The sequence below is a fragment of the Camelus bactrianus genome, chromosome 2 (genome assembly GCF_048773025.1).
Source record: "Camelus bactrianus isolate YW-2024 breed Bactrian camel chromosome 2, ASM4877302v1, whole genome shotgun sequence".
In the NCBI taxonomy this organism is placed as follows: Eukaryota; Metazoa; Chordata; class Mammalia; order Artiodactyla; family Camelidae; genus Camelus; species Camelus bactrianus.
The window spans coordinates 62414450-62425077 of NC_133540.1; the positions used below are offsets into that span (position 1 = coordinate 62414450).

Here is a 10628-nt window from a genome sequence, read left to right on the forward strand (position 1 = left end):
GTCTCTGGAATCCCAGGATGGTGTTTGTAAATAGCACTGCCATGCGCACGGTACCCATGTGTCAAATGTTGATGTGGCCGCGTGTAATCGGAAGGCGAGAAAGTGTCAACAAGCTCCAAAGAGAAACCTCGTGTTTTTCTTTGGTCCTAAAAAAGAGCATGTGGGTGTCGAGAAATTTTCCCTAAGCGAGATTTTTTTTCCTTGTCCCACTCCCCATCCCCTCCCCAGACACCACAAAAAAAAAAAAAAATTAGTGGGAAGAGCTGGAGGAAATGACCAAGCTCCAACACATTTCTTTCCTTCTTTCAGTAGCTCCTGACCTGAGGACAGAATCAAAATTAACTGCCGTGCCTAGGTAAATTTAGGGCAAGTTTTGTAACCAGAACAATGCATCCTAAATGCACGTTCTACCATTCTCATCCTAAGGCTTCTCTTTTTCTCTGTTCATTTACTTCAGTGCCTATGGGAATACTATGAGAGAGGATTCAACAACCACTAGAAGTACACTAAATAGGCAAACTGTCTGCAAAGTAACAGTCTACATCCAAATAAAATTACGGTATGATCCTTTCAGCAGAGTATCCAATGGCTGTGTCTGAGTGAACAGAAACATAATTTAGTATTTTACCTGTCTCCTTATTTTAAAGTTCACCCTCATCTACATTCATTGTATCTCTTACCATGGGTTTATTAACAGAAAGTAAGTAAACTCCATTCCTTAAGGAGGAAATTTTTACCAATATTGAAGAAAGATGACAATGTTAACAACTAAGTATTTTACCCCTAAATCTGGAAAAGTTTCCCATAATCTTCAAGATTAATTGAAGCATGACAAATTATAACAATGAAAAAATACTGATGCAGAACTGTCAGTAGTAAATTAAACTTGTTTTTGAAAATACCTTTGACTTCAACAAAATCTCATTTTTCTGTCCTTTAAAATGCCATATCCTATATCTTTTACACACCCGATAAAAATTTTTTTTTAAATTATATATTAGTTGATGTCTATAAAATTTCCTACTTGAAAAGAATCACATTTAAGAGTAAGCAGGTTAAGTTTCAAAATACTGAAAATTTAGCTCCCAAAGTTAACCAAATGTTCTTTCCAATTTTGATCTCTAATAGAAACACATAATTAAATCATAGTCATTTTTACAGGTAAGCTATTAGCAAAATGTCTACTTCGTTTTCTGCCAATGTTTTCCTTCACTCTATAATACAGTAGAGAATTCCAAAATTAAATTACAATTTTAAAAATTTCAATTTTATATACCGTAACTTCATAACAGAAAAAAAAATAACCATTTAGGTGGCTGGATAGGAATAAAGATAGATTAAATCTAGAATGCAAAGTTTAAAATAAGTGCTTTTACTGAAATGGACCTGCTCCTCTTTTTAATTAAAAAAAAAAAATTTATGTGGTATTTTTAGGATGGAAGATTTGTTCTTCTCACATGTCTTTTATTTTTCCAGTTTTACTGAGAAATAACTGACATACATCACTGTGTGGTCTTCCCTCATGTTTGAAAGGTATCCACATATAGTATTTTTCCTTTTTTCAGTTAAGTTTGATACATGAACATATGAATAAGTGAAGAAGTGTTTCAATAACTGAATTCACTTTTTAAGATGCTCACTTTAATTTCATGAACTATCAAGCACTTTATTTGCAGAAGTGGTTTCTTGTTCTGACGTATGCAGTAAAACAAAAAGCTAATAATCATCCAAACTAATTAGTGGGTGTCCAAAAGTAATCCTTTTAATGCAAAAATCATGAAAGGTTATAAAAGAGCTGACAAAACTTTACAGCCAATGGCAAATATGAAAATTCTATAACTTCAAAGTAAGAGACTTCAAACAAAAATGGGAAAAGTGCTGAAAGAACAAACAAATTAAAAAATAAATTAATAGGAACAAGACAGTATGTCAGGGATGGAATCTGGGTGTGGTATCATTGTATTATTTTCAGATTCTGGTGCTTTACTTTAGAATCAGCACAACCAATAATTAAGGTTTTTTTTTAATGGGTGCCCTTGTTTCTCAATGCAGACAGGAAAGAAAAACAGGAGAAATAACTCGCAGGTGGACCTCTATCCTCTGACCTTCACTAATATTAAGCTTTTTTCCCTTTACATTGCAAGACACAAAATATATCAATTTGAGGAGAAATATGACAATAAAACCCATCTTGAAAGTTGGGTGAATAGTTTCCATTAGTGTAACTGGAGCACAGAAACTCAGTTTAATATTCTATCAAGAAAATAAGTGACTTGATAAGGCAGGTTTTAGCGATGGCTAATGAGGCATGACAAAAGTAATTAAAATAATCATTTGTGACATCTACAAATTCGTGGCAAATCTCAAAATAGTCAAAGTAGTAAATGAAAAGCATCATTTCTATGGCATACCTTCATGGGAGAGCTGTGTTCTATGTCTGACTGTGGGCAATTCTGCTCTCTGCAGAGAACAGTCCATCAAGCAAAAATTCACAGCCTGCTGTTTTTCTTTTGAATATAGTGTATCTTTCATAGTAATTATTTATAAAAAAGCAAAGCTAAAAATATAAACAAATCAAAATATCCCTACTTTGTTTGAAAAGGCTTACAAGTTTTAGAAGTGCATTAAAAAAAGCAAAGATGGAAAACTACACTCAAATTCAGTGAACGACTTTCTGATATGATGGAGATACTACTATAAAAATCTGTTGTCAGCTGAGGTGGTTCAAAAAGTGTTACAAGAAACAAAAGATAAAAAACAAGTAAGCTACTGATTTCTCCCGTAAGAAAGACCAGACCTATATTTTACCTTATTGCTTTGCATAACAATCACTACATCAATTTCTTGATGGGTTACAGGTTCTAACAGAAGTGTCTAACTTGGGCATGGCTGTCACCAATATACAATAAACCTACAAGTAATGCTATAATCATACTCTCAAAAGGTGGAATTCTGGGTCATTTCTGTAGCTATTCCTTGGGAAAGTAATGATTACAGCAACTACATGAAGCTAAGACATGTCCTTACTGAGTACAATAACACATTATACATTATTAAAACGGAAGGCTTCAAGATCATTGGCTCTCCCCTACTCTGTCACTAGTCATGGTGCCAAGCTATGGGATCCAACTGGCAGCAACCCAGTATTCTCATCAGAATAAAAGGGAGCGAAGTACTGCTCAACAAGAAGAATATTTGGTATCTAGAAATACAGTTAGAAATTCAAATAAAACCAACCCCAATTAATTCACCCTGTGTGTCCAAAATTATACATCCTAATTGCATAGAGGCTAGTCCTAAAAATCTGCATCCTCTTACCATTAATAGTCTGTAAAAAAATTCTGCTGGTGCTTCTAAAGACTGTAGCTATGTGTAGCAAAACTGGAGGACCATCAACATTCTGACCCTAACTTTTTCCCACTTTATCTTTGCATCACAGAGACTGCTGCAGACCAATTTCTTTCTTAACTCTATTTTACATCTATATTGTTAATAATGTTGCTATGAATATTCAGGTACAAGTTTCTGTGTAGACAACTGTAAGCATTTTAAGTCTCCTTTTATGACTTTCCCCACATAGCCTAGATTGTAGCTACACTTTTATTATTAATGATAATGAGGTGGTATGCATAATGGTTAAAAGACTGGTTCTTGAGACAGACTGCCTAAATTCAAATCCTAGCTAAGCCATGTCCTGGCTGTGTGAACTTGGGCAAGTTATTTAATATCACTGTGTTTTAATTTCCTTGCCAGAGACGGGGATAATAATAATACCTACTTCTAGAGTTGTGATGAGAAATGACATAACTTACAATATCATGAAACATTAAAATGACTTAAAATATTTTTAATGCAGAGGTCATTTTAAGCAAAAAATAATTTTTGAGTATACAAAACCTATATCCTGATGCACATTTTGATAAGGCATGGTAGTACAATCACATAATTAATGAAGTAGAACTAAAACTTCTGTTTTCAGGAGAAAAGGCTTAAAATGATCTAATCATGTGGTAAAGATACAGAACTGAATATACACATACACAAATGTACAGGTCAGACTGGGGAGATCTGAATAAGATTGGTAGACTGCGTCAATGTCTGTCTCCTGATTGTGACATGATACTATAGTTTTGCAAAATGTTACCACTGGGGAAAACTGGGCTGAATGTACATGGCTAGTTATTTCATACAACTGTACATGAATCTACAACCAACTCAATAAAATTTCAATGAAAAATAGGTTATCCCAATATAAATTTGTTAAAAATCATTAAACTGTATACTTACACTAGACCACTTTTATGGGACAACTGCTGTAGCCAGTAGAAGTTACATTTAAGGAAAAAGCACCATCCTTACTACCATCATTGCTAGCACCAACTGTTTACATTATTTTTCTCTGATGCACTGAGAATAGATTACACATTTTCTAATTTAATGGCATTTTTTTTCTAATTCTATGTCATTCATTAAGGCAAACTGCCCCGTGCTCTTATTGAGAGTAATTAACTTATAACATTGTGTAAATTTAAGGCATACAATGTGATGATTTGTTATAGGTATATATTGGGAAATTATTACTACAATAAGGTTAGTTACATCCATGACCTCATAGAGTTATGACTTCGTGTGTGTGGTGAAAATACTCTTAGCAACTTTCAAATGTATAACACAGTATTGCTAATTATAGTCACCCTGCTATGCATTACAACCCAGAACTCACGCTTTTTATAACTGGAAGTCTGTACCCTTTGACCACTTTTACCTCCACCCTGGACCTCCAGTTTAGTAAATCTTGACTGAATAGTACACCAGATTCTATTAGACTGAAAGGACATAGAAATCAGTACCTTCCTTTCAACAGACATAAATATAATTTGAAAGAAACATTTATAGTATTTTTAATGAATAAACCAGTTTATTTTATGTCTTAAATTATCCTTCAAAAACACCTCATCCCAATTTACTTATCTTACTTAATTCTCAGATTATTTGGAGCTTGATTTCAACTCAGTTTGAGGAACAACCCTTACTAAGCATGAAATATCCAAATTCTTAAAACTGCAGGTAGGTTGACATCATCACTGAAATTATTTTTACACAAAATATTGAAAATCCACTTACTATCTATTTATACTTCTTAAAGCCTGGCGCATTTAACTGCATTTCCTGACGAATGGAGAAAGCATAAGCCAAAGCTGACAGGACTTTGTTTTGGAATGGGCAACCAAAATTCATTTTACTGAGAAAAGATTATATATCTACCTTACATCAGGGATTTTCTGCAATGTACAACCTAGGGTCAAAATAATGCTGGAAATAAGCAGATATATACAAGTCTTCTTGGCTTGCAGTCACAGTGATTCAAGGTCTCCTGCTCTACCCTCTCCTCTTCCAGAACTCTTCTCTCCTACTACATACCAAACCAACAGATGTACTATATAACCTCCTTAAATAATGTCACAGTACTCACGGAGTTTTGGCAGTGACTCAAAAATAGAAATTGGAGATTTAGACCAAGTAAATACTGTATATTTGGCAAAATCATTTGTGGCTGTGTTCTTCAGCACAGTGTCTAAGATAACCACCAGCTCTACTTGGCAACCCGACTCTCCCACAGTTTAGACTCCAATTGTAAAGCTGGCTTGTGAGATGTCTTCCTGCTACTGGCTTCAGTGCCACTACTCCTCCTAAGGACTACTGTGCAATGGTGTCATCATAGTGCAGAAAATGTTATTTCAGTGAACCAACACGGACAGTTAGCTGGTCCAAAGTTTTAACCTGTCCCCATGACAGGAAACAATTACAGTAGAACAGTCTACATGCTTGTTAACGAAACAAAGAAGACTCCCTCTCGTAATTTCAGACAGCTCAGTAAGACTATTAAATTCTACTAAACAACAGCAACGTCAACAACAAGGACAACAACTGAACTTGCAGCAGAAGCAATTAGAGCATAAAAAAGCACATCTAACATTTTCTAAGTATTAGACATTCTAGATGTCAAACATCCACAGCTTTTGAGAACGTTTTATTTCAAGGTCATTTCTTAAGAATTCATAAAAGTTTACTAACTTGGATTTGGGGTAGAATGAAAAATAGAGTTTCTGCCAGGTGTGTCTGTGAATCATAAGAAGAACTTCTTAATGAGATCAGCAAATAAGGAAATACACTTCAATAGTGACATGTGACTTACAACACTGTGTATGGGTGGAGCCTAGGGGAAATTGATAGAGACATTTTAACTCCAACAAGTGAAACCAAAACATTAACTCCAGTCTTTGTTACCCAATACAAGCCCAGTGCCCAAACAGGACTTGGGAAGTCTGTCATAATAACTCCCGGGCAGGTGCATTTCACTTGTTCTGGAAGTGATGTTGACCTGCCAAAGTAAGTCCAAATGCCATTGAATCAAAAATCATATCAATCCTTCTGGATCCTGGCATGGACCAGCACAATGCCAGATCTAATTAGAGCCTTAAGAAGAGTTTGTTAAACATGTGAATTTAAACAATCAAGAGACTTTCCTCATTCCAAGTTCACTTCTCACTAGCCATCAGTTCAGTAAGAAAATAAGCAAAACAATATTGTAGTCTAAGAAATACTGTCCAGTTATTGTCCACTGTCACTCACTCCCCTAAAAATTCAATTACCCAAGACAGTTCAAGCCATGAAATTTTTGGAGAATCCAGGTAGTACTATCACAAACATGGTCAATGAAGAGCTGAGGTTATATTTTTTTATTGTAAACTATTTCATACTGATTCAAATAATTTCTTTTCTAATAAAGGAGAAAGTGGTGCTTACTCAGATTGGTGAATAATATGCACATCTCCTGCTTATAATCATTGAAGCCACTCATACAATATTAATCAGCAACTATTTTCAGAATACAAACAGAATGCATAAAATAAGAGTCTAAATTAAATGACAGAAAAGAGCAAGCTTTCATGGTCACAATCAAAATTTTTAAACAATGTAGTGTTCTTATTTATCAATGTAAGTAGGAAATATTATACCTATTATTTGTTGAATAGCCTGAAAACAGTTGTATATACAACATTTGAAAAGTTTCCCCCCAAAAGTTAGATACTACTGCAAGCAAAAGGAATTATTTTAAATTTTGAATTGCTAGAATAATTAATCATAGTTTTCTCAACAAATAGTAAGCATTAATGCTAAGCTCTTATTTTCTTTATTATTTTAGGACAAATAAAAACTAACCAAATGAGCTGTTTCTATTCCATAGAGAAGAGTAATATGTCTCCCTTGTAATCATGTGAAATAACCTTTAGTGTCAATAATTAAAGTAAATGTAACTGCTTTCCCAGAGATCAAAATAGAAAGAGTTACAAAGTGAACACAGAACAAGCAGTTTTGGAATTCTGATTTATGGAGTAATGTCCATTATTGTGCTTTCCCCTCTGCCCATCTTTTAATCAAACACATGCCTTCAAAACTTAAGTTTGACTTTCCAATCCTCCACTAATACTTCTCTGCTTAATATATTTAAAAAATCAGTATGTATTGTGTTGAAATTTATATTCTACTTTAAACCCATTATGAAACACACATGTAAACAGGGAAAAGACTATAATTCCCCTCCAGTACTTCAACTTTTCATTAAAATGCAAATATAATGATTTCATTAGCCAGGCAACAATACCCACAGTCTTAAACCAAACCAAACCCAGTATCTTTTCTATGTACATTACAACTACCCCTAAGATACTATCTTACTCTTATGTTGGACCATTTATTGGCAAATATTTTTGGATCTGGGTTTGTCATTATTATCCCTGATTGGAGAGAGAAAAGCACAATGTGAGTTGAGATTTTAAATTTAGGATGTGACAAGTATAAAAATATCTCAATACATTTAAGCAAGCAACTGGAAAATGACCCTTCTTCAATTCCTAAACATCCACGAAGGGGGTGGGGGGCCAGGGGAACTCACTCAATGCAATTAAAAGTCTTTCATGAGGGCAACCCCCAGTAAATTTCACTTATATTTCACACTCGACCTTCCCAGAAGTCTACCCAGGCCATACTTTATTTTGTCATAGGTAGAAAACTCTCCATAGAAACTGTTAGCTTAATTATCACTAGACAAGCAGTCTCAATGAAAAACATTCAGCAAGACTCGAGTGTATGTGTGAAGAACGCGGCGGAAGACCAGGAGAAAAGGGACACACAGAACTGCAGAGAGATGAAAGACTCAAGAAAAGAGAAGAGCCAAGAGAGAAGAGAAATTGGGAAAGGACTGTTAGAAATCTGCTCTCTACTTCTCCGTTTCTTCGCTGGGATTGGGTTTCATTTCTCTGGGCGCCCCTGACCTTGCAGTCTTCCAACTCTCCACGCTCCCCCTCCTCCCGCCCGCCCCCTCCCCCGGCCTGCGCCTGCCTTTGTGTCTGCCTGTCACTTACCGGGGAACCCGACGAAGCTGATTCGGGAGACGCACAAAGCCAGGACACAGACTTGCCCACAAATTCTCCTACACGCATTCCCCAGGCTGGAAGGTACAGCTAGCCCATGGCAGAGCTGATGTACCTGGAGAAAAGTGGGTTCGGGTCTTGTTGGGGGAACCAGAGAAACTATTCTTTCCTCTCTCGCTCAGCACCGCTAACAAAACGCGCGGACTTCAGGAAAAACAAAACCCCAGTGAGTGGACTCCAGTTCCACTCAGCGTGACACTCGCGGAGCGCACCCCCGGGAAAGGGGGCACGGGGCAGAAAGGGGCGGACGCAAACGCACATCCAAACCCAGACCCCCAGCGGAGAAAAGGGTCGAAAACCACCCCGTCAGTGTTCTTTCCGGGGTGGGTGAGGACAGACCAGAGGCTCGTTCGCCTTCCACGAAGGAAGAGGGGGTGGGGAAGATTCAAGGGAAAAGTCTTGCCCCCCAAAGCTGAACTATTTTAGAAAGGAAAGCAGAGAAAAATCACTTTCCTGGGGATAAAAGGCCGGGAAAGCGGTCGGCCGGACTCACAAAGGTAAGTTTTCTGGGTGAGGAAGACACGAGCATTAGCGGGAGAGAGAAGCGAACACAGAACTACAGGTTTAAAGTGGGGGGGGGGGGGAATTAAAACTATATTTGTCAGCCATGTTGAAGAGGCTCCAGTAATTTGTGAAGCTTCCCTCTTCCCTCTTGGTATTTGTGGGTGACACTGCAGGCTTTGCTCCCCAGTCCCCGCAAGCCCGAGAGAAAGCGAAGGGGAGAGGAAAGTGGGAGTTCCGCGGCATAAGAGAAGCGCTCTGACCTCGTTCTCGTCCCTCAGCCTTGCAGCAATCCAGCAGTTGCAGTCGGGTCTCCTTTCTAACAAATCCTAAAGGGCAGCCATCTTGCTTCCTTCTGCTTCTCTACGAAAGCAGCCTAGCCTCCGCATCAATATTCATAAGGCAGTTTGACGTCTGTTCTCATCACTCGGCGGGGCCGGCGTCTCGGGGCGGCCGCGGCGAGGGGGCGGACGTGACTCGCATGCGAGCCGGGCCTGGGCGCGCGGCGCTCGCGAGGAGGCGGCGGGGCCGCCCGAGCTCTCGCCGCTGCCGCTGCCGCCGCTCTCCTCCTCCGCCTCCTCCACCCGCTTCCTCCCCCTCCTCCTCTCCCTCCTCCACCGCCCCGCCGCCTCCTCCCACTCTGCCCGGCCGCCGCCTCCTCCGCCCCGGCCTCTGCCGCCGCCGCCCCGGGGCCCTCGGCCCCGGGTCCCGGGGAGTCGGCCCCCCGCCCCGGGCTTCCCGCACCAAAGCCGGCGGCACCTGGGGCCGAAGCAGGGGGCGCGCGGTCGAGGCCGGGGCCGGGGAGCAAGCGGACGGAGCGGTGCGCCCGGAGGAGCGCGAGGCGGGCGAACGCTGGGGAAAGTCCGGCCCCTGGACGCCGCCGCTAGACCCCGGGGCACCCCCCGGATCCTCAGGTCTCCACCCGCGAGACACGCACGAAGGGGGAGGTGGCGTGGGTGCCTGGCACGAGGATGCGAGACCCCAGCTGAACCCTTGAAACTTTGTTGTTACCGCACCCCACCGCCCCCTTAGAGTAGGTGCGCACCCCCCCGCCGCCCTCGCACCCGCCCCGACTCCCAGGTCCTGACAGGTACCCCCTCACACGCCCTTAAGCGCACCCGTCTCCGCCCGCGCGGGCCCGCACCGCACCCCCTGGTAGGTCCACCAGCCCCGCCTCACCTCGCCCCCGCTTTGGCATCCTCTCCACGCGGCCGCTTTAATCTCACTCAGCAGAAGCACTCCCCAGTTTCGCGGAGGGCATGCCCTTAGTGCTTTAGGGGCCTGTAGTTTTAAAGACTCGACAAATTGGGAAATTGACCGAGGCCCGCTTCTCCCCGCCCCGGCACACCTTCTGTTTACTTTGGCCACGTGGGCTGGGAAGGCGAGGGATTCACGCAGATCCAGGCGGACTTTCTCACCGGTGATTCTACTTCTCGCTAGATTAGGTTGTAATCTAACAAACCTGCACTTTCAAATGCTTACGTTTACTCCCGTAAGAGCCTTTATTTTTGAAAAAAATTCCCAGCCTTATAATTAAGTAATGAAGAAATCGACCGGTAAAGAACTAAACTCCGAATGACGGACACTCGATTTTCCCTGAAGTTCGGAATTCTATAACCGCTGGCATCCATT

The 10628-nt window shown here is 40.4% G+C and overlaps 1 protein-coding gene across 3 annotated transcripts in view; it reads right to left on the reverse strand.

The window, feature by feature from the left end:
• TET2 (tet methylcytosine dioxygenase 2) overlaps window positions 1-10308 on the reverse strand; it is a 123758-nt gene extending 113450 nt beyond the window's left edge. The window contains exon 1 of one of the 3 annotated variants that reach the window (XM_045515758.2): window positions 10176-10308. The gene's annotated coding sequence lies outside the window, so the exon portion shown is untranslated. Of the gene's footprint in view, window positions 1-8426; window positions 8566-9259; window positions 9399-10175 lie in introns of those variants that run through there. The other 2 variants (XM_010953619.3, XM_045515757.2) reach the window with 2 other exon arrangements.
• Window positions 10309-10628: the final 320 nt, after the last annotated feature.